Source organism: Phasianus colchicus, chromosome 2, assembly GCF_987193195.1.
Source record: "Phasianus colchicus chromosome 2, bPhaCol1.hap1.1, whole genome shotgun sequence".
NCBI lineage: Eukaryota > Metazoa > Chordata > Aves > Galliformes > Phasianidae > Phasianus > Phasianus colchicus.
Window position 1 is genome coordinate 66,909,232 of NC_143437.1, and position 22,842 is coordinate 66,932,073.

The following is a 22,842-nucleotide window of genomic DNA, read 5'->3' on the forward strand; positions in this document are numbered from 1 at the left end:
TGGGAGAGGGTTGTTTTGTTGTTTTTTTTTTTTCTTCTTTCCCTTAATCCTTCCCCGTGTCCTCCCCTCCCACCATCCGCTTTTTTTTTTCCGTTTAACTTTTTTTTTTTTTTTTTTTTTTTCCTCCCTGCTCGCTGAGGGAGGGCGGGGGTCTGTTGACAGCGGAGATTTTGTGCGTGGGGCCACGGCAGCCGCGCCCGTGGCTTCCCCCCCGCCTCACCCGCGCCGAGGGAAGCCACGGGGCTGACGAGCGGCCACGGAGGACGCCTGCGGCCGCCGGGGAGCTCCGCCGCCCTGAGCCGGAGCGGGCTGGGACGGGCTGCCCGGCAGCCGCAGCCGAGGAGGTAACGCCGCTGTGGGAGCTGCCGGAAGCGGGAGGCACGGCGGCCGCTTCCCGCCCTTCCCGCCGCCGTGAGAGGAGCGCCCGCGGAGCCCGCCCTGAGGGCCGAGCGCTGCGCCGGGCCCCGCGCTGAGGGCTGTGGAGAGGATCCCGCCCGCCTGGCTGGTAGCGGGCTCCCAGGGAGAGTGTCTGCCCTGCCGGCACAGCAGTGCGTAAAACATTTCTCCTTCCTGCTTCTCCCTCCGCATTTCTGTGGCTTGTCTCGTCCCCCTACCCACGATGTCTTCACACACTGCCTAAACATCCCAGATTCCTCAGTGCGCACCTCATAAGGCAGCGAGCAGAGCGGGGCTGAGGCAGTTGGGGATTTCATCATGGATTCTGGCTGTGCTGTGCTGCAGGAGGAGATGCTGAACTTTGTGCCTCCTCGCTGCTCGTCTCCCCCTCCATCCCCAAACCCAGAGCAGGGCTTACGTCACGGTTCTGTGGGGAGATGTTTTTCAGAGATAAAAATTTCTATGCTACCAGATACATTATTTTAGGAGAAGCTGTGAATACACTGGAGAGGCCCTGATAAAATAAAATAAAATAAAAATCTGAAGAACGCCCCCCCAAAAAGCCTTGAAATGAGAAATCTGAAGTGCATGCCATTTATGTCTTGGTGATATAATGAAGTTTGCGTTAGGGTTTCTTTTTCTGTGGGAAAGGGAAGAGTGCAATGAGAAATCTTCCTTTCCCCCCCGCATCCTTCCCCCCCCCATACTTCTGTTTCCCCCTTACCTGCTCTCCCATCGGTGAGGATGAGGATTATGAAGTCTTGTTTCCCTTCTGTTGTTGCAGGACGCTTTGGGTGATTCAGAAATGAGCAGTGGGAGCGCTCGGTAATTTTCACGGGAGGAAGACAGCAGCCAGCAAGGCCCCGGCTCCCTGCCATCTTGAGCCCTTCCTGGTGATTTGCAGCAGCACAGATAAGTACGGAGCACTGAGGACTGAAGTCAGCGTTTGGACCTGACTTTATTTTAGCGTAAATGACCACACGAAATTCATACCAATGAAGATATAGGAGTAAAAATAGCAGAAGTACATAAATGTCTCTTCTAAAAGTACAGTTTTGAGTATTTAAGCTTAAGGAGATAGATAGAAAAGAGTCCTCTTCACATGTGTTTATGTTTACGTGTCCTAACAGAAGGTGACGCATTATCTTACATGCCAGGTACATTTTGGATGAATCTGTATCACCCTATTGATATCAGGGGAACTGAATTGATTTAAGTTAGTGAAGGAACTAACCCAGCTAAGTTTTAAATAATTGCAGTAATATTCTCTGTCTCTTTCAGTCAGATTTGCCCTTCATGTTTAGTTGTTTCATAATCCTGCAGCTTTCCATTTCATCCTTACAAGACTAGAATCGCTATTTTCCTGTGAACAGGAAAAAAAAAACACCACCATAAAAGGCAGTCCTTTTATATCCCAATCTTTATTTCCTTGTTTAAATAAACTTAGGGCACAAAAGCTCATCCTATTTTTTTTTTAAATAGGCCGATTTAGTTTCATTTACTTACACTGATATTTTATACAGCAAAAAGCTCTCAGAAGGAGAACGTGTTCAATGCACCAGAACCCTTTAGGGTTTTGATAAAAGGCATGATATCATGAGTAACATCTCCACTTCTGTTATTTTTTTTTAAATAGTAGCGACAAGACTGAATCACCATTTTTAGCTATTCTTCAGCAGAACTCGTAATCTATCAATGTGTCAGCTCAACAGCAGTTTTCTCTTTACACTAATGTGAACCAGAAGGTCCAGCTATCATAGATTTTGACAATTTTATCTGAGATTGCATACATTGCAGAATTTTGAAGAAATTGAATTGTAGGACTTAGTATGTTTTTCTAAGCACGTACAAAACATAAAACACGTCCTCGAAAACATTTTAAACTCATTTTACAGGATCACATTCCTGAGTTAGGTGTTTCATAAGCATTAGGTTATAAGCACTCTAAAATAACAAGTGTAAAATCATATGTGGGTCCCCATATCTTTTTAAATGTCTCAGATTGCCCTCTATGTTGTTACATAATGCATCGTAAAGAAATACGTGCCTTCATTCTCTTTAAATCGCTCTGGCATGGATAGTGCTAAGCCTTCCTTCAAGTCCTCGTTATGCAAGTCCTTGCTACTGTTAATAGCTGTCAGCTCAGTGTGGTTAGTTAAAAAGCAAGGTAACCACAGTTTTTGTGAAGCTCATTGCATTGCTGGAATTCACACTGACTCAGTTCCAGGTGCTTTGTTCCATTTCTCAGCTATAAATTGAATTCTTATGAGCAAACAGGTTTTTCTCCATTAGAAGAAAGTCCCATTCATTCCACTGCATCATAAGCTAATCTTCTTTTTGTTTAGTTGTGCCTATAAGCGTATTGTGTTATGAGTATCTGGATGCACTTCTGCAGTGTTAAATCACAGTGAAATAGACCAGAATACAGTAATATTTTGAAAGTTTGTAAATAATAATAATAAAAAAAAAAGCAGACGTATAACTAAGTTCTGAAAAATACCTAGCACAGTAAAAATTCATGACCAGTCTAACAGTTATTAGGTAACAAATAATCCACATAGGCACTAAGCAATATTATGTAAAGTAAAATCTGTGTTACACAGTATAAGCAGCATTCAAGTGAAATTGAGGCGATGTGTAAATAACAGAAAAAATAATTTTTAAAGCTATGATGTTACAATGTTCTGTATTTCTTTACTTGGGAAGTGGAATTTTCCTTGTCTTTTTGTAAAGGCGCAGAATTAGTAACAAGCACTTTAAAGAATCAGGTGCTTTGCCTGCTATTTGCTCTTTTATTTTTTCCCCCCTCTGTCAAACAGATCATTTGCGGAAGAAAATCAGGAGAAACCGAGCAGGGTTTGCCAGTATCTTGGAGATCTTTCCACGTAGCTTCTTCTTTAACAAGACCTCAGATTTAAAGATACCGAAACAGGAATATCTCAACATTTGTAATACTGCCTACAATAAGAAAAATTTTGCTCTCAATTTATACTCGTGTGGGTATGCAAGTAGCAATTCAGTGAAGCATCACCAGGAAAGGACACTTCTTTCATATTCTTTCATATTCTAGTAACTGATCTATTGGTTTAACAATCTTCTGTGTCATTTTCCCTATTTTTTTTTTTCCTTTTTGTTACTCTTGGAAATTTGGGGTGCTAGCTTATTTGTTGCTTTCCCTTCTCCTACTAGCACCCATTTTAAAAGGCTCAGCTCTATTCTGCTCAGGTTTTGTTCTGACACATGGAAAATTTGTATATTCTTTTTGCAAGCAGTAGGTTGGTGAGGGAGAGGTCTGCATTATAAAATAGCAAACCTACTAAACGGTACTCAGTTGGAGATTAAATAAGAAAGAAGAGAATGGCCGAAGCAAGTCGTTTGTCGCAGATGTTCATGCAGTTCTGTGTTTGGTTTTAAGCTGGATTCATCAAACGTGCTAAAGAGTAATTTTTGTCTGATATGAAGTTTCTATCCAAGGAGACCAAGTGGGTTCAGTTTAAACCGTGGTTTGAAAATGCAGGCGAATGTTACCAGTCGGACACAGGAAAGTCGGGCTGTTTTGCAATCTTAATTCAGTAGTAAGAAGCAAAATGTATGGGAATTAAATTGCTGTGTAATGTAGTTACGTTAGTTACCAAATCCTTTTGTGTACTAAGTACAAATATTTTACCATAACTGTCAGAATTCCATAGATGATAAAAGGTGCTTATGCTGTCGGAGGGTAAGCATGAAATGCCGACGTGATAACATCTGATACCAAAATGGTGTATGCTGCTTTTACAGTATTTCCTAAGTTTACAACGGAACTTTAGTAATAAAACTTAGTGAAAACGCGTGAGATAAGCATGAATGTAATACGTTGGTTTTTTTTTTAGATAGGCTGGTTATCGTGTTTAATAGAGTAGAACACAAATGAGAAGGCCCAGAAATAAAATTACTTTAAAAAGGGGATTTTGAAAAATTCATCATATCAAACTCATTCTTCGTTCTCATTAGTTCCTATCTCTTTTAACATATTTTCCCCTTTTTAAAGTTCATTTCTGTCTCTGTTTCCTCAAAAATTCTGCGTTCCTTTCCCAAAAGGTGAAGCATGCTATGGTTACAAATTCCTTCTGTTGATTGAAGCAGAATGATTTTTTTTCCCCAAATGAATATATATGTATGAATTTGCTAAACTTTTCCAGCTATGTTTACGTATGTTGTTTCTGAGAGATGATGAGGGATGCCCGATTTACTGCAGCATACTACGATGTAGTAACTAAATGTAGTCGAGCATTTTTCTTATTTGTAATCAAATATACAGAATTGTCAGCCTATTTGCTTTTAAGTACCTGGAAGCTGAATTAGAAACAGGATTTTTAATACAATGGATTTGACATTTCAGTCTGCACTTGCTTTTTTCTTTTCTAAATGAGCACTGATTATCAGAAAAATCAAGGCTTACATAATCAAGCCATACATTTTTCTGCTCTTCTTTCTCTTCCCCCACTTTAGCCATCATTTTCGTCTGAAAAATGAAAATTTTTGAATAGAGAATTACTATGACATACTAATTATATACACATTTTTGTGGGACTGCATAACCAGGCTATTTGTATGTATTTAGTAAAAGAAGGCCGTCAACAAAATATTACAACCTTGAGATGGCTAAACTTTAAAATTACAGTAATCATTAAATACAGCATTATCTTGTTGATGTGCCTGTCTGTGTACCACTGAGTCATTTTCCTTCCCTTGGAGAAGTAGGGTGCTTCTATTTATTCCTTATTCAGGATAACAGAAATAAGAACGTCCTACCCCATTTTTTTTTTTTTAATCGTCGCAAAGCTGATTCTCCTTCATAAAGAAGATGGTTTTAATATTCAGTTTTCAGAGGATGAGAAGCAATTGCCTTGGACAAATATATAGCAAATGAATTGAAGCTCTGTCCTACTAGAACAATTACAAATCGAATTAATTACAAAGAATAATATTAAAATTTTAGCTAAATATGTTAACATGAACTCCTGCCCATAGGTGGCAGTCAGCTTTCACTATAGTAGAGATGCCAAACTTTTGGTTCATGATATTCATACTTATGCTGATGTAATTTTAATGGAGTATGCATATGTGCGTGTACAGAAGTATGCAGATCTCTGCACTGGGAGAGGGGGAGAGGTAAAATTAACCCCCAAATTAATTATTTAGTATGAGTATTCTTAATTACTATATAGAAGAAAAGTAAATTCTCATTTTTTGGAGAGAAGTTCCAAGCAAAAACATACAAACTATTTTTTATCAGTCTTGCTGATGCTTATCTAAAAGAAGTAGAGAATATTCAGAAATGAGTAAATTTGCCTCTACAAATCAAGTGGAAAGGCAAGTATCTGGCCAGCCTTAGACAGCTATGACCTCATAGTATGCCCAGTCCTCCAAGCTATGTTCCTATTTCATAGTTCTTTGTAAATTACAGAAGTGCTGAAATGATGATGTTGTATCCCAGAAATCCCAGCAATACATTTGTCAGATCCAGAAAAGATCCTGGGAGCAAATGCATCCTCTCTGACACGGAGAGCCAGCAGCTTGCAATTCTCTTTCCCTTTGCAGAGCTTCCTTAGACACCCGTGGCAGCACTGCACAAAGGGAAGATGCTGCCAATGAGAGCAAAGACCCACTCAATTTTGCCCTCAGATTTTTTAGGGCTTTATGTGGTTTATGAGAATTTCCTTTTGCAATAGAACTAAGAAGGCACTTGAGACCCCACCAAAACTGAAGGGGATAGAAGAAGCTAATAAGGCCAAGTTGTCTCAGTCTAAATCAAACAAAACTGGTGAAACTACGTGTGACATACTAAGACAACAGAGCTCTCATGTGAAAGGAAGGCTGAAAATCAAAGGAGGTAAAAGCATATTCTTTTTACTGCTACAGCAACACTGGGATACTTCTTAACTAAGATTAATCTAATTATGCGTCAAAGTAGCCAGGTAGCCCACTGTATGCATTTCACAGAGGTCAGGAAGTAGCATTTTAAAAAATGAAAAGTGTGAAAAATATACAGTTATTTGTTGCTAGCGGAGTGTTCTACTGTGATGCAAGATTAAGGGCTCAGAATGGTGCAGTATTAAAACAGAAGGCCTAATTCTCCTTATGCAAGGAAGGCAACTATACACACTGTTGTATAAGCTGAAGCAGTCAGTATGATTTCATAGTTGAACAGGGTGTTTCGAAGTGTATGCAACCACTACATGGCTAATTAGACACTTGCATATGCACAGCCCCATTTGCTCCCCCAACTACAATAATTACGAGGATTGCACTCCACATTAATTTACACTCTTGTGTAACAGAATTGAATACAAGATAGCAGGTGGTGATAAACTGGCTGGTGGCAAATGTGTAAATTTGATATGCATTTTGAAAATCAAAGCTTTCATACTCAGTGCTGATCTTGACATGGAAAAGACGGGTGAAAAACTCCTTGGCCATCAATTCTGATCCCAGCTATTGCAGACAGCAATTTTGTACTGTGCAAGTTATCTGCAGAGGTATCAAACTCCATCTTGAAAGTACCTTTGTCGTAAGGTTGCTCCTAATTTCCATTCCTCTAAATGGTTACAGATTTCTGATAACAAGTAGTCAAAACTAGCTGATGCCCTCATGTTCTGTAAACATCTTTGAATTCAGCTTAAATAACCTTTCTCTCTCCCTAAGAATAAAACCCCTTCCAATCTGTCACTCCTTGGGCATTCATAGATTGCTTTATTTTTATTGTCAACTGCCATAACCTATTCAGCCTCAACTCTTCCCAAACAGCAGTGCTACACCTGACACGGAAGAGGATGCCTTTCCCCAGCCAATCTTCTAACCTTTCTTTGCACCTTTTGCACTTGCAATAAGTCTTTTTTAAGATGCAAGATTAGAAATATGCATAGTACTCCAGAGAAGATCTTCTCAGGGCCTTTTGAGTAGTGTTAACAGCTTCCTATCCCTGCTGAAACTAATATTTTCATGTTTAAAAACTTTTGTTATTCTTTGCAGACCTCATGCTATGAGCGTCTCAAAGGCCTTAAGGACTGATTGAGACACCTGCTTTACCTTTTTTTTTTTTTTTATGGATACTGATAGCAAAATTCTTGTTATTCATTCCCAGTTTACGACCTTGAACTTTACACCATTACTGGTATTGCACGACAAGGGTGTCAAAAGACTTTTTATAAGAAGGGTGTCATCAGTTTCATCCAGGCCTCGGGCTTCCTGTGAATTTTCTAGCATGTCCAGATTTGTTCTCTACATTTTGCACAGCTATGGACGTGAGATAGTACACGCACCTGATATAGTGCAGGGCCTTGCAGATGAGCCAGCTTGGCTCATGAAGCAGAGTTGTCTCTAGTATTACATTACCTCAGGCACATCGCAGTATGTTATTTCAGGTAAGTCTTCAGAAAGTCATGCAGTACTTCTGACTCAGTGCCATACCCTGGCTTCATTTGACAGCTCTGGGAGCAAGAGACCAAATTTTGAAGTTTTTTTCTAGAATCAACAGAGATGAACTTTATTTCACATTGTAGTTTTTCTGTTGAACTTGTACTTTGATCTCCAGTTTACAGGTTATGCCTGTAAAAGTGAAGGTGGATCAGGATGCACAGGAGTTAAATGGCACTCTCAAATAACTTGTAAAAATATGAATTATATTATGCTAGAGGATTTTGTCTGTTGTTCATACAACAAAGGGCACAAAACTCATATTATGAACCTGATTCAGTGTCCTTGAACTTGGCACACACCAAATCCAGAAAAAGCTCCTAAGTGTGGTATTTCCATTGTAAAGATAAACCCCACTGGTCAAGTTTTCTTAGCTGCAATGCATGCACAGAAATACATCAAACAGAATTAGGTTTTGTGCTCTTAGTTGTATGAAATTCCCCTTTGTGCTAGCAGTGCCCGAGGTTTGTATCACCAGCTGATCATACACTTAATTCCTAGGTTAAGATACTCAGTGAAAATAGTCTATTCATAGTCTATCTAGAATTGTTCTTTAAGGAAGTCCAACAGGAGCCTGCCATTAGCTTGACAGTTCTTCAAAACTAATTCACAGACTTACATTCATTATTAGAGTTCATTTAGTAGTTGCTATCTTCTGTGGCTTAACTGATTATTTTTTTCAAACTAATATACTAAAAATATTTCCCTGAAACCTGGTCAGATTAGGTCAACTTGTTTTCTTGATGTGGAAAGGTAGGTTTGTTTGTTTTTTTTTTTTAGTTTTTTTATTTTATTTTATTTTAATTTTTTTAATGCCTGGCTACTGTGGCATAATCAATTCTTAGGAAAGCTTTGGGTCATTTTTCTTATTTTATATTGATCCCCTTTTATCCTATGCTTCCTTAATCCAATTTCTTGATGGGCAGTCTCAGTTTTTCTGGTTTTGTCTTGCTTTTCCCTAATATTGTAAATATAAAAAGCTTTGTAAAAGCTTTGGTTACATCTAAAATGCTATTTGAGATGGCTGCTTTTCCACTTGGATGCAAAGACTTATCTGTGCAAGTTTTTCCATCCAGAAATTAAGAAAGTGGGAATAGGACTAATTTTTTGTGGTTTCATCTCTATCTGAAGGATTCACAGAGATGCTCACTCACAGAGATGGTGGTGAAATATGGATTTGCTTGGAAATTTCAGCATGTAGCTGAAAAGGCCAACAAAAATGAGGGCCTCTAAATCCTGCAGTTTGCTATTCTAGGATTTTTGTACTGCACTTCTAGTCCAGCCAAGGGCTAGTCATGTATCAGAGATTTTATAAGGTCTTCAAAAGAAAGTGAGCAAGAAAGAGGCTACATGACTGTAAGGTTGCATCAAGTTAAAAAAAAAAAACAAAAACTAAACATTTTATAAAAACCTTAAGTTACATCCAAGTGAAGAAAACAAAAAAAACATCTATCTGATGGGCTATATATACATATATGTAAAAACAGGATAAAATGCATCAAAAGATGGGCTTGAGGAAACTTTCATTGGCCAACGTGGTACATATTTTAGCCATGGCTCTAGAGAAAGTTAGAGGTAACTACACTTTTAGACTAGCACAAAATCAGTGAACAAATGAGTAACTGTAACTTTGGGAAAGAAACAAGCAGCTTTTGTAAGATGGAAACGATGCCCCCCCCCCCCCCCCCCCCCCGAGTTCCTCTGTATGGGGAGAGGAGATCTGGTTCAAACACCTACAAGGAATTAAAATAAGATGTCCAGCATCTTTTACTAAAGCATCCCAAAGAAATGAGTGAAGAGGCAGATTCTCATGCACACAAGAGACACATGAAAAGATAGCAAGTATAGGACAGAAACAATCGCTCACTTTTTACAATGATGGCAGACAACTAGCAGAGTCCTTGCCTGCTATTAAGCAGCATTCTCAAAAATATTTGGGAAAGGGGCACAAATAAAAGCTGCAGAGTTTACAGACATCACAAAGGCAGGAGGAAGGTGGAGATGTGATAAGTGCTGCCTTGAAAACATCCCTGTACTGTCCAGAATTACAAAGAAAGGGAACAAATTTTAAAACAAACAAACAAAAGCATGGTCACAGTGTTGTGTAAATCTTTTCTAAACACTTTCTAAGCACTGGGTGTGTTTCTGCCTTTAGCATACACGGGTAGCAGTGGGCATGTTTAAAAACATAGGACAATCAAAGCTAGAAAGCTAACATCAGATCCTGCTGTACCAGGTGAAAACAACACTGCTCCACATTCTTCTCCCCAGGCTTCAGAAGGGCCAAGAGGAAAAAAAACAATGTGAGAGAAGGCATCGCTGAAAACATGCTATGCAGTGATGAAGGTGGACTGTAACTGGGAGTACCTTGATGGTCAGGATTAATCTTGTGATTAATCACAGTGTCACAGAATCATCACAGAATGGCTTGATTTAGAAGGGACCTTAGAGCTCATGCAGTTCCAAGCCCTTGTCACCCCCCAGCTCAGCTGCCCAGGGCCCCATCCATTCTGGCCTTGAGTGTCTCCAAGGATGGGGCACCCACAGCTTCTCTAGGCAGCTGTGCCAGCACCTCACTGCCTTCTGAGTAAAGAGTTGCTTCCTAATATCTAAGCTAAATCTGCCCTCTTTCAGTTTAAAACCATTCCCCTTTGCCCTATCACTATCAGAACATGTTAAAAGTCAGTCTCCCTCCTTAGTGATTATAAGCACCCTTCAAGTACTGGAAGGCTGCAGTGAGGTGTTCCCAGAGCCTTCTCTTTTCCAAGCTGAAAAAGCTCAGCTCCCTTAGCCTGTCTTCATGGGAGAGGTTCTCCAGCCCTCTGGGCATCTCCGTGGCCTTTCTCTGGACCCATTCCAACAATTCTCCATGTCTTTCTTTACTGACCCCTGTGATCAATACAACCTCTGTCTCAACTGTACTGGTGAAACATGCTAACAGCACAAGTTGTGAGTCACAGTCACTGCAGAAGAAGACCAAACAGTCCATTTTGAGTGGACAGTTGTGGTAATGAAAAGCAGATAAAAATGTATGTAGGTTATTCTTAAAAGAATGTCTTCTATTTATTTCCCTGGAAACTACAACTAAGAGCACAGTAACATTATTTGATAAAGCAAATTCTCAGCTACAAAACCTTATTTTTCAACATAGTCATCACCATTAGCTGTGCATTTCTGCCAGTGATGAACAAGAGCCTGTATGCTGCACCTCTACTGCCATATCTCCAACATCTACCTCTGACATCATGTGTCAACATAATAAAATAAGAGACATTACCTTCAGAGCAGCCCTCGTATTTAAAAAGGCTGCCTGCATACTAGGGAGCTACAAAGAGTTTCAGCACCAGCTGGGAGCTTACAGACTGGGCTCTACAAGACAGACATGAGAGTCTGAGAAGGTCACATGGTGACCTACAGGCCACCAGTAGAATACAGATGGAAAAGAAACAAAGTTCTTGGATATAACAAGTGCAGATGAGAAATCTTCAGTACCAAATCTCATCTGCAGCAGCATTTGTTGTTCTGGTCACCTGAACTCAGGAAATGTCAAACAACCAAATGAAGAAAGAGCTGTTCAGGACAACACAGAGCTTGTCGTAGAAAAACTAGTTAAAAAGGGTTTTGGTCATCAACCCAGGAAAAGAAGGACATGGGGGAGGGGGGGAGGGAGGGATGTTTTTAATAGAAGTGTGAAAAAATTAAAGACAGGAAAAGCTGGTACTTAAGTAGCATAAGCATGACTAAAATTGAAAGTAGATGCTTTTCAGTTCTGTGAAGGAGATAGCTCTAAGAACTGCTTTTCAATAGGAGTAACGTTAAAAGAAATTGCTTTTAAATCAAGACTAAGTTAATGAATGAGATTATCTGACCTGGTTGCCTGTCCCAGGGGAGATCTTCATATTTTGTTCTGCTCTATTTAGGGTTGCAATACAAGCCTTTCTCCCCCTTTGCCCCAAGGGGCTCTCCCTCTCTCATAGCTTTCTTCTCCCTTACTGCTCAGGCACCAGTGAGAAGCAGGGATGGGCATGCTGAGCAGAGCCTTTGTGAAACACAGGGAGAGATGGTGGGACCAGTGTTTTGCCAGCAGGTTAGCTGTATGCATGATGAATGCTAACATTTTTAACCACTGTACAGTGGCAGCAAACATTTTTAAGCACAGTGATCAATTTTGTCCTCTAGCATCCTGTTGAACATCAGTAAATATGTTATTAGGAGGCTTGATAGCGTATTCCTTTGCAATCAAGGCCAAGATGTAGCCAGATACTCATCTTAATCTCTCCGAGCACATTTCTAATGAATTTTTACAGTGCCAGGAACAAAGGTCCCTGGTCTGAAGTGGGACACTTGCATGATAAAAGCAAATTACAATAAATAATATATTGTGTTTATGATGTCAAATTGTCACCTAAAGACAGTGGTAAAAGCTTGTAGTATAGGCTACTGCTAGAATCCTATTACTAAAATTGCTTGCTTTAAATCACTCTCAAGGTATGAGATAGGATGTTCATTTGTAGACAGTGCTTTCTCTTGAACATTTATATTTAACACCTTATTTATATTCTAGCAAAAAAACACTCAGTCCTGAGAGGAACTGTATTTTGAAATAACTCCATTGTATTGCAGTATTTTTTATTATTATTGTTCTGTCCCATAAAGATATAGATGAAATTCCTTTCTGCTCAGTGAAAGTATGGGAAGAGATCAAAGCTCTAAACCTCGTGCAGAGTCAAAACTCGGGAGGAAAGAAATCTTACATCTACTGTCTCCTTGACTGTTCAGTCCTCTACTGCTTGGAGTAATTAGCCCACACTTCTACACTGTCAACTTTCTGATCTTCTCTTTGTTGCATGGACTTTGATGCATACAATTAGACCAGTCCAGTTTTTATCGTATTTATTTTAATTCTTCTGAATTTCCTACAGAACCTGAGAAATTCGCTGAGTTCTATCATATAAGAAGGTAACTCACAGCAATGTGTGTTACAGAAGTGGAGTTTTCATTGAAATTTATGCTTCTGGTCAACCTCAGTAGACAGCTGAAGCATTCTGGCTTCCTTTGACCCATAGATTTTCTGGTACTTTTTAAACGGTTGAAACATTGGTGGAATCCTGGCTCTACTGCAGCAGTGCATAACATGCAGGCAGCTGCACTGAAATGAACCCCACGTCTGAAACTCAAATGAAAGCAGTTTGGGTAGCAGAGTTGGCTTCCTACAGTCTTCTCAACTTTTAATCTCAGAAAGCTATGTAATGAAGATGGAGGAAAAAAAACATTTAACACCTTGTACAGTGTAATGACAAAACTTTTCATTAATAATGAGACAATTATGAACTCATGTCCTGCTTTTTTTTTTTCTTTCTTAAGATTCTGTATTTACTATCATTGGAAGCACACAGGTTTTAGTCTGGGGGAGCCCATAGCATTGCATCTGGAAAAAAAGAAACAAAAACAGTGCAACAGTTTTGCAGACAACTTTCTAATATATCCCGTGCTCCAAATAGGTGTTGAATGGCAGACCAAGGAAATCTGAGTTAGGTGACATCACAGCTGTTTGCATTAAGGTATATATCAGCAGCACCTGAGGTGACATGTAGTCCACTTTCCAATAAATCATTATTATCAGCTATGAAGTAAATTCTCAGTTAATTAGTAAAGTCTTTGGACATTCATCTTCACCTTGCAGATCATTTGCCCTTTCTAAGAAGACTGCAACATGTAAAATCTTTAATACTGCAATAACATGGAAAAAAAAAATGGAAGGAATTGTTTTAGCAACAGTGATCCTTCCACTGGAGTCTTGGAGGAGCCTGAAGGCCCATGGGCCAGAGCAGGACTCACATCACCCTACCCCAGCACCATGACCAGGTATGAAGCTGATGCATGCTGCCTTGACATTCCTTAACTTTCAACTGGGTTCAGCACAACCTGCAGGAAAACACCCCAGCCCTTCTTTTGTACCAGGAAACAAAATGAATGAATTCTACAGACTACAAAATCCGGAGTTCTGATTTGAAGGGTGCCACTTTCTAACTCTGGGGCATGGCCATAGAGATAAAAGCAGGGAGAGAAGAACGCAGCAATCTTTAACATGTGTGGCATCATTATTCTTAGAACCTGCAGCAGCCTTTCACACCGCTCCTACCACATTTGATTTCAGCTTGAGCAATACCTTTTTTTAGGGCAGAGAAATATTTTCCAAATTGCCTGAACATCACAGTATTTTTTAAAAGGTATAATTTTCACCTCTTCCGTTGACTACCTTTTGGGCAAGTCAGTAGCTCTCTTTCCCCTCATGCATTTGTCTGTGTCATAGGATAACCGTATTTGTCTGCTATCATGAAGTGCTGGAGGGTCCTGCAATTTACGTAGCTTCAGATTGAGTTTTATCTTGATGGAGAACTGTATCTCAGATACAAATATATTAATTCCCCTCCTGGAGAAGGATATTTTCTGGAAATAAAAGCCCATTTCTAATCAGTCAGGGAAATGAGGACAGCACAGCAAGGCAAGATAAAATACTTGCACTTTCAATATAAGATGCACGTGTAAGCATGTTGACTTAGCTTTTTGGAAGTCAAGGAAATATCAAAAGTGTTAATATTCTTTGACTCAAATTATATGAGATCCCATTTCTAGTGGAAAACAAAGTATGACCAACCAGACCTATTGCATATCTCAAAACACGTTACCACCTGTACAGCTTCTGGGGAGATCTATATGTTAGCAACTGCCTACATAAAGATAATTCTGTGATAGAAGGTTTCCTAAATCAGGTTTCTCTATGGTGTTGTTTTCCAAAATACTGTGTAGTTGGAAAGAAGATGTTGGTTTCTTCTCAGACATGCAGGTACCCGACTGCACATAAACAAAATAAAGGGGTTTATCACAGAACCATGCAATTGTTGAATCATAGAGGCCTAGAATGCTTTGGGAGGGACTTCAAAGCCCACCCATTCCAACCCCCTGCCATGGGCAGGACTGCCACCCACCAGATCAGGCTGCCCAAGGCCCTGTCTAGCCTGGCCTTATGAAAGCACATGCCTTCCAACCTACTGCTGAATTTTAACACCCTTGCTTAACAGTGGGTTTCATCAGTTTATAGCCTCACTGACCATACCACAAGGGAATGGCTCACACTCCACAGATCAGGGCACAGAACAAGGCATGAATGACTGAAATAAAGGAAGAGGTGAGATCCTCCAGCGGCAGGACTGAGCTGCCAGAGTCACCCACAGGCTGCTCGTCTCCAGTGTCCTTCTTTGGAGGCAGATCTTAGCCTGTACAGCCAGGCTGACCCTGAGTCCCCACACCTGCAAGCTCCCCAGCTGCCAAAAGCAACACATTTGTAAAATGCTTTTTGCCTGAGTAGCAGAGCAGTGAAAACTACCTCCCAGACTGCCTGTTGAAAATCCCAACAGATCCACCCTTGTTTGCAGCAATACTTCTCCTCTCACTTCTTAACATATTCATCCAAGGCAACCGTCAAAATCCGTTAGTGCAGATATGCTAGCAAAAAACCTTGGATTCATCTCACTTGTCTTTAAACACCTACAGTACATACCTGCTGTCTGAAATCCCATTGGTGAGAGTGGAATAACTGCTTTTGTACCACAGGTCACCTCAAGCCCAGGTAGCGACCTGCAGCAGGTCACAATGCTTGTGCTTGGAGAGCCCATTTTCCCATTGACTGAAGGGAGGCTGCAGGATTTGCTCAGGTTACGAGTGTTCTGATGAGATACATCACAGGAAGGTTTTTTTTGTTCAATGGTTTCATTCTGTCTCATTTGCATCTGCTCTTTCTCACTATCATCAGTGGAGTTGCACAAGCACTCTTAAAGTTCTGTTTCATTACTTCAGTATGTTAATGAACTCTGATTTTTTTCCTATACTATAATGCCCAAAAGCTGGTTTTGGGCACAAATACAAACATGTCTTTTTCATCAGATCTGCTTTCTCATCAGGGATACAAGAAGGCTTTCACTGGGTGCTGAACATATTTTATTCATTTCGTAGATTTTAGTTTGCATCTGACAGAGCTATTTGTTTTGCTGGATTCTCAAAACTTCTGGAAAGAAGAAACAGTGCCACAGGCACATCTTTCCAACAAACAAGCAAATTAACCCAAGGGCTGGATCTCCAACACAGTGCTACTCTGCTGTCAGCGGCAGAATTGGGCCTCTTTGCACAAGCAAAAGAGGACACAGCCAGAGCTGCTGTAGCAACATCACTGCAGGTGAAAAGCAAAGGCAGCATTTCCAGGATTTGGTCTGAAAAAGGATGCCTGCTGATCTGAGCACACAGTGGCAGAACCTGGGGGTTGGGGCAAGTTCTGGTGATGTGAATTAAACGCTCTTTTATTGCCCTCTGTGGCTTAGCTATCATTATTTCAGGGCTGTTGTGTAACTTCTACAGAGAAGGGAAAGAGCATTTGTTTCCTCAGATGCACACACACACACACAGCAGTCCCTACTTCATATGCAGGAAAATCAGTGTAAGCCTGGGAGTAACAAGAGGAAAGTGAACAGCATTAACTACAAATGAACAGGACAGTCCTTACAAGGATAATTTTCTCCTTTTAAATCTGGTGCCCATATTAAAAGTTCTCCCCACAGCACGTGCAGGACTGATAGTTACTCAGCTGACAGCACAAACCAAGAGCGACCCTGGCACCAATGCAGAGGCAATATTTACAAAAGGATGAACTATTTCCAAACAATGTCTCCAATGTACTAAGCACAAACAGGCTTTTCTTCAGCAGCAAGCATGCATGTTGTTTCGTTCCAATGATTTTGTTCATCTACAAATGTATTCATTGTGGACAATGCAAGGAAAATGTCATTCTCTATTTATATCCAAGTTTCCTTTTGTCCTCTTTACAGCATCTCAGGGCAACGATGCAGAGGAGAGCCCTGCTTTAAGTCCATGCTGTTTTCCTCCTCATCTCCTCCTGAAGCCCTGGCAGTGCAGAGCAGCAGAGGGTTAACAGGCTCTCTGAAGCAGATTTTTTCTGAGGGACAAAGATTGGTTTCTCTCCCTCCACTTTCCAGCAGAGAAGACCCGAGTCCTGCCTCTTGCTCCATCACTCAGAGCACATAATGGCCTTGGCAGCACAGGATGTGGTGGTAGCAGCGTTCTGAGCTGCGTAAGTGGATGCACCTGGCACATCAGCATGAATAGGCTGTGTTAAGGCAATTCTCCCACAGTAATGTATGAAACCATCCACTTCATGAGCAGCCTCTCGTGATAAAGGCTGCCTTTCTGCTGGCTTGGATAAGTTCCCCACTATGGTCAAAACAGAATAATGGAAGACTTTGAAAGAAGAGCCCTTGCACGAAAAATAATTAATCTAGTAGTGGAGGAACAGGGAGAAAGATTTAGGGACACTTGAAAACAAAAAACAAACCCCAGAGCCCTGTGACTAAACTGAAGACTGGATGCAGGCTTGCACTGTGTTTTTGTCCTGAAACAAATAACCTACCATGAAAGCACCACTCTTGGGCAGGTTGGCCACCCTTTGGATAGAAAATGGGAACTTTATTTTAAATGACTGTTTAGGAAACATTTTTGCCTTTTGTGTATTCTGTGTTTTTCTCCAAGGTGGAAATTTCCACTACTCTCAAGTACAGCATTCCACTACGATAAGTCTCAATTTATTGGCAAACTGATAAGCATCATTTTAGTATATTTTAGTACACCTTAAAAAAAAAAAAAAGAAAAAAAAAATCAACTGATAGAACTCCTTACTTCTACAATTAAAATTACTTCCAGTTGGAAGCTCAAACTTAAACAGAGTTTGCCTCTAACAGATTTCTGCAGTCTTTCCAACTATGTGTATACAAAGAAAATATTCATACATGCCTTGGATGCAACAGTGAAATGAATGTAATGCATTCCACATGTTCTAAGAAATTGAAGAACCTGTATTTCTAAAGGATATTTGACTGCTGGTAGAAGACTCCCGAGGTCTCTATGCTCACTTGAATGCATCTCCCGTTAACAAAGATCCCTTCAGCACAAGACTCACATCCAAGGAACTGTCAAGTATCAAAACATGCACTGATGCTTACAGACTTTGTAAAAAATAAATAAATTGCTTTTTCCCCCCCACAAAATATCTCAATATCTTAAGCAATTTTGTTCTCTGAAAGAAAAGTTTATTTGAGAACTAGAGAATATTTCTAAATTATTTTTTTTCCTTACCATAATGCATTTTAGATAAAGGTTATATATAACACCAACTAAATGAGCTCTTCTTGTAATTCATATTCTAATAATGCATGATTTCATATGCTTTAGCACACAAAAGATTAGATAGCTTTAAAATTGGAGCAGTCAAACTTTTAGCACAGCATGAGATGAAGATAAGGAGTATTCAGTCACTGAAAACATCTTTTCTTCATCACTTTCTCATCCTTAAAGAATTTGAAAACTGCAATTGAGCAATTCTTAACTACTGCACAAAAATAACTTCTATGAGCTGGAAAACATTTCAAGATCTTTCAAGTTTAGGGTATAAAGATAAATTGTCATGCGAAGACATGCCTTATCAATCCCATGAATTGAAGGCTAACAGAAGTTTGTAATTCTGACATCTCAACAGACGATTAAAATCCTCAAGTGAATGAAAGCTATGCATAGCCCTTGAGATTAAACGATCATCTATTATGGGCGCTGCTATATATGCTTTATATATGATTTTTAGCTGGCAACAATCAGTCATTCTCATTTCTCACTAGTTTTCAGAGAGTAGCGTCTGCCAAAGTTAATACTACTACCTCCAAATAAGGATAGTATTGAAATTTAAACTATTACGTTGTAAATCAGTTTATTATTTTTTCAGGTATTCCTAATGTTGCTTCATTACATTATTGGAAACACTCAGGAAAACAACAGATTAGTCCCCTTTAAGATAATGGAAAGCCTCTGGAAGGTTTTGAGAGGTTTAATATGATTTAAGGCTCCAGTGAGCAGAGGGAAAAATATGCTTTTTTCAGCAAAGATTTTAAAACTGTTTTCTCAATTTACGAAGAGCTTTGCTATGTACTTATCAATATGGAAGACTTACCCTGCCAAGAAGTATTGTGTTATCTGAGGGCAAGTCTTGGAAAATACTACTCAGCATGTTCTCTTAATCAGATGATATACAATGAATGATTATAGCTAACAATATTGTACGCTTTTGTTGTTTTTCCTGCAACTGGTATTACTGTTTCTTGTAATTTCACATTTCTTAGCAACAACAAAGTTTAACTTCTGTTATTGGAAGCTCTGCTAGGATTATTTTCACAGTCTGCTCAATTTGTCTGCTCTTACATCTGACAATACACCATAAGCAATTGAGAAACATTTTCTGCACAAGCTACATTAAGCCTCACGGCAATTATTGTTGTCTTGACTGATCCATTCAAAACCATTTCTGCACTAAATCTGAAAGCCTAGAGCTCTTTCTTCTGGGGCTATGTGCAAGGCGTGTTGCCACTGCAGTCATGGTCACAATCCAGGCACAGGCATAACTCAAATTAAAATCACATCAACTGTAATTTTTGCCCAGAGAGGTGGTGGAGTCACCATCCCTGGAGGAGTTCAAGAAATGTGTGGATGTGGCACTGAGAGATGTATTTAATGAGCATGGTGGGGATGGGTTGGTGGTTGGACTAGGTGATCTTAGAGGTCTTTTCCAACTTTACTATTCTATGACTCAATGTCAGGTTATGATCACTCTATTTCTCCTCTCTACTGGATCAGCAGACCTTGAATACTGTACTATTATTTACAGGCAATATTGAGCCAATTGCAAGAGCACATGATCACCATTTTAGGTACCAAAGCATGAGATGATCCTATCTACAACTCTTCTGGGTTGACCACCTCTGGTCTGGCATTTAATATGTCTCTCTTTAAATTCTGTCAATAGTTTAGTTAATTTGCCAACTTCAGGACCAATAAAATCATATCATTACCAAAGTTGGAAAAGATCTCTGAGATCATCTAGTCCAACCATCCACCTACTACCAACATTGCTCACTGCTGCTCACTGGTCCCTTAATATCAGCTTCTTAGCTTGGCTTAGAGGTGCGGTATGGACATAACATCTAAAGTGATAAGACCATTTGGGAAATAAGATTTCAGCCAAGACAACCGAGGTCCAGCATCTCAGAAATACTGCTGGGAGAGCAAATACTTAGCCCTTTTCATAGTAGCTATCATATCTTTATTTTGTTTTGGAGAAATACTGTGATTTCCAGCATCTGCTTAGCATCTAGGGCAGCCTGTTCCCTGCCTTTAAGAATCTGCCCCTCCATTTCTACCCATCCCATTCCACTTCAACCTACAGAGATTATTTCTTCTTGCAATCCTATTCTGCTGCCACACAACACTTCTTCTATGACACTCAGCTGCTCCAAATATCCTGGCTTGACACTACTCCTGTTTGCACACCTCAGAGCCTCATAAGGTTTCTCAGGTCTTTACAAGCCCTAGCACAAGGGATGGGATAGCTAGTACATTTCACAACCTTCCACCAACCACAGTGTTGACTGAAATTTGCTATGAAACATGTTACTAAAGTTTTTGTTACATGGTGATGCCTCATACCTGAAGCCTTGCCTATTACATCTATTTTGAGAAGGATGCATCTATAGATACTCCGAAGTGGTGAGAAACAGGATATCTGAGTACTTGGAAGCATTAAACATTTCATGCTGTGAAAGGAGCAAACCCACACAACATACAAATTAAAGGGATACTTGTGCTGGGGCATTATAACACTATAATGAGATGAAAAGCACAGCAATGACAGGGGGGCAGCGAGGTCTTAGTCTGCAGCAGGAGAGGATAAGCCCAAGTGCATCAGTTGTGGACAGAGAAATAAAAGAAGAAAGAAAAAAAATCTGTTTACCTTTGGAAGGCCTCAAGTAGGCAAGGATCTCCAACAAGATACCCTCATCTCCTCTGCCAGTCCTTAAATGAGGTCTGGGAAGGGGTGGATCCTGGCCCCACCCCTTCTGGTCAGTCAGGTGCACTGTGTACACCTGAGCTCCCCTGGGTTGGCCCTGCCTTCCTTTAGATACTCAATCACTCTTTCAAGCCAACTCAGCACTTCTGCTACAGGCAGTGTGAGCATTTGTTACTTATTTCATAATTCAATTTATATTTTAATTAGAAAGTTACTTCATACAGCTGCAGTCATTTTGCAGGAAAAAAATCTTCTCAATGAGCTGAGTGGCTGTAAAGACAAATGCTGCACACATAAATACTCCATGTGTAAAATGAAGAATTTCTTCTGTGACTGTAAACTCTAGAAGTGTTTTTTGGGATCAGAGGCAAAAACTAAATGACCTCAATATGGTCCATTGCCCGGTGGCCAAGGACTCAAGAAGATCCTGACTGGGCTGGCTCTGTGTGTAAGAGTCACATGCGTGTCACAGTCCTTCCACTTAAGAGCACTGCATCTTCTTGAATTTTTGTCACTATGTCATACATTCACAGATCTGGAACAAACATTTCTTATACACAGGGGGACTGGGAGAAGGATCCAAGCAGATCTCCCCACCTAACCATTTGAGATGATGGTGCTTCTGGGCATGAACAGAATCATAGTGATGATGAACAAGTAGCTAAAAGAGGGAATAAAATGCTGGTAGCTGATAGTTTCCATAAATTTGGCAGCCATCTTCAGTATAACCATCCAGAATGGGCTTAGGGAGTTACCAGACCTAACCTCTTTTCACCAAACTTCTGAAAGGAGTAAATCTTATCAGGCTGATCACTTTGCTTTAGTGTTCCTGCAGCCAATTGCTTTCCTTTCAGAACAAGATAATTTGCTGATTAAATTTTCATTTATTTCAGTGGATTTCTGAGAAATCAAGCTTCTAGTTTGTAACTCACCATAATAATCCAGGCAGTTCACTGAAATGGGGCTTCCACATGCTGGAGGACTTCACACCTTCTAGGCCAACCAGTCTTGGTTTACTTCTTGTGCAAAACCTCCTGTAGGACAGCATTTCACTTCACTCCTTAGTGACATTAAATGGGATAGCAAAATTGCTTCCACCCTCTTTATATCAGTAATTACATAAAGGTAGGTTAGAGCACATGGTTTTAATTTAGCCTTTAATGGTTTTATTTGGCAGGGAAAAAAAACCTACTGCTCACTAACCTTGAATTAGCAGCTGACCTCTGAATTAGTCAGCCTTTTTCTTGTAAATGCGTTTTGTCGAGTATAAACACGAACCATCTATTTACATAACGTTAGTGACAGCCAAATGATTTCTTACCAGCATTAGTGATGGAAATCCCAAACACTCCTTCATTGCTGGAGAATGGTTTATAACTCATGAGAATTATCTCTGCACCAAGCTACTACAAAGAGAAAAGGCCAAAAGCTGTAGGATTTCTATAGCATTTTACCAAGGAACTAAGGAATAGCTTCACAGGTCATGTCAGATGGCAGCAACTAGCACCAGCTGCCAGTGGGGCCCCACATGCACACCACTGCATTTCGTGCACTTTTGGAGCTCACGGTGATGTCTTATGGGTTTTCAGTTTTGTTTCACATTCAGGGAAAATGAAAGTCATTGAGCACTGTTTTAAGGTGCCCGTGTTTCTTTGGCTGTTGGCTTTATTGCTTTTAAGTACAAAATTCAATAATATGGACATGTTAAGTACGAGGAAGAGAAAATCTGAAAAAGAAATAAAGCACTTATGTAGGTTATCTTGCAGGCCATAGAGATGATTAACAGTTTTTAAGAGGCGAAACAGTGACGTTCTGAGTCTTGGTTCATTTTAGCTTATTTTTACTCACTACGAAGAGAGGACATTTTGTAGATGTCATTGCCTTTTTGTTGTTTTTACTGTTGAATAAACAGCAGAACATCCTCTTTTCTTTTGAAACTCTTTTTCCAGAAGGTAATTTTTTTTTATTATTGCAATAAGAGCGCATACTAGCAGAGCACTTCTACTTTGCTCCACATTTATTGGCATGCCCTG

The 22,842-nt window shown here is 40.0% G+C and overlaps 1 protein-coding gene and 1 long non-coding RNA gene across 3 annotated transcripts in view; one reads left to right on the forward strand and one right to left on the reverse strand.

Annotated features, from left to right (window-relative positions):
* ARMC2 (armadillo repeat containing 2) overlaps positions 1-1,255 on the reverse strand; it is a 98,071-nt gene extending 96,816 nt beyond the window's left edge. The window contains exon 1 of one of the 2 annotated variants that reach the window (XM_090135902.1): positions 1,121-1,255. The gene's annotated coding sequence lies outside the window, so the exon portion shown is untranslated. Of the gene's footprint in view, positions 1-220; positions 311-1,120 lie in introns of those variants that run through there. The other variant, XM_090135903.1, reaches the window with a different exon arrangement.
* On the forward strand, positions 47-4,891 carry LOC116240440 (uncharacterized). Its single transcript, XR_004169303.2, has 3 exons — positions 47-548; positions 1,181-1,312; positions 3,216-4,891. It is a non-coding gene; the product is annotated as an uncharacterized LOC116240440 (long non-coding RNA).
* Positions 4,892-22,842: the final 17,951 nt, after the last annotated feature.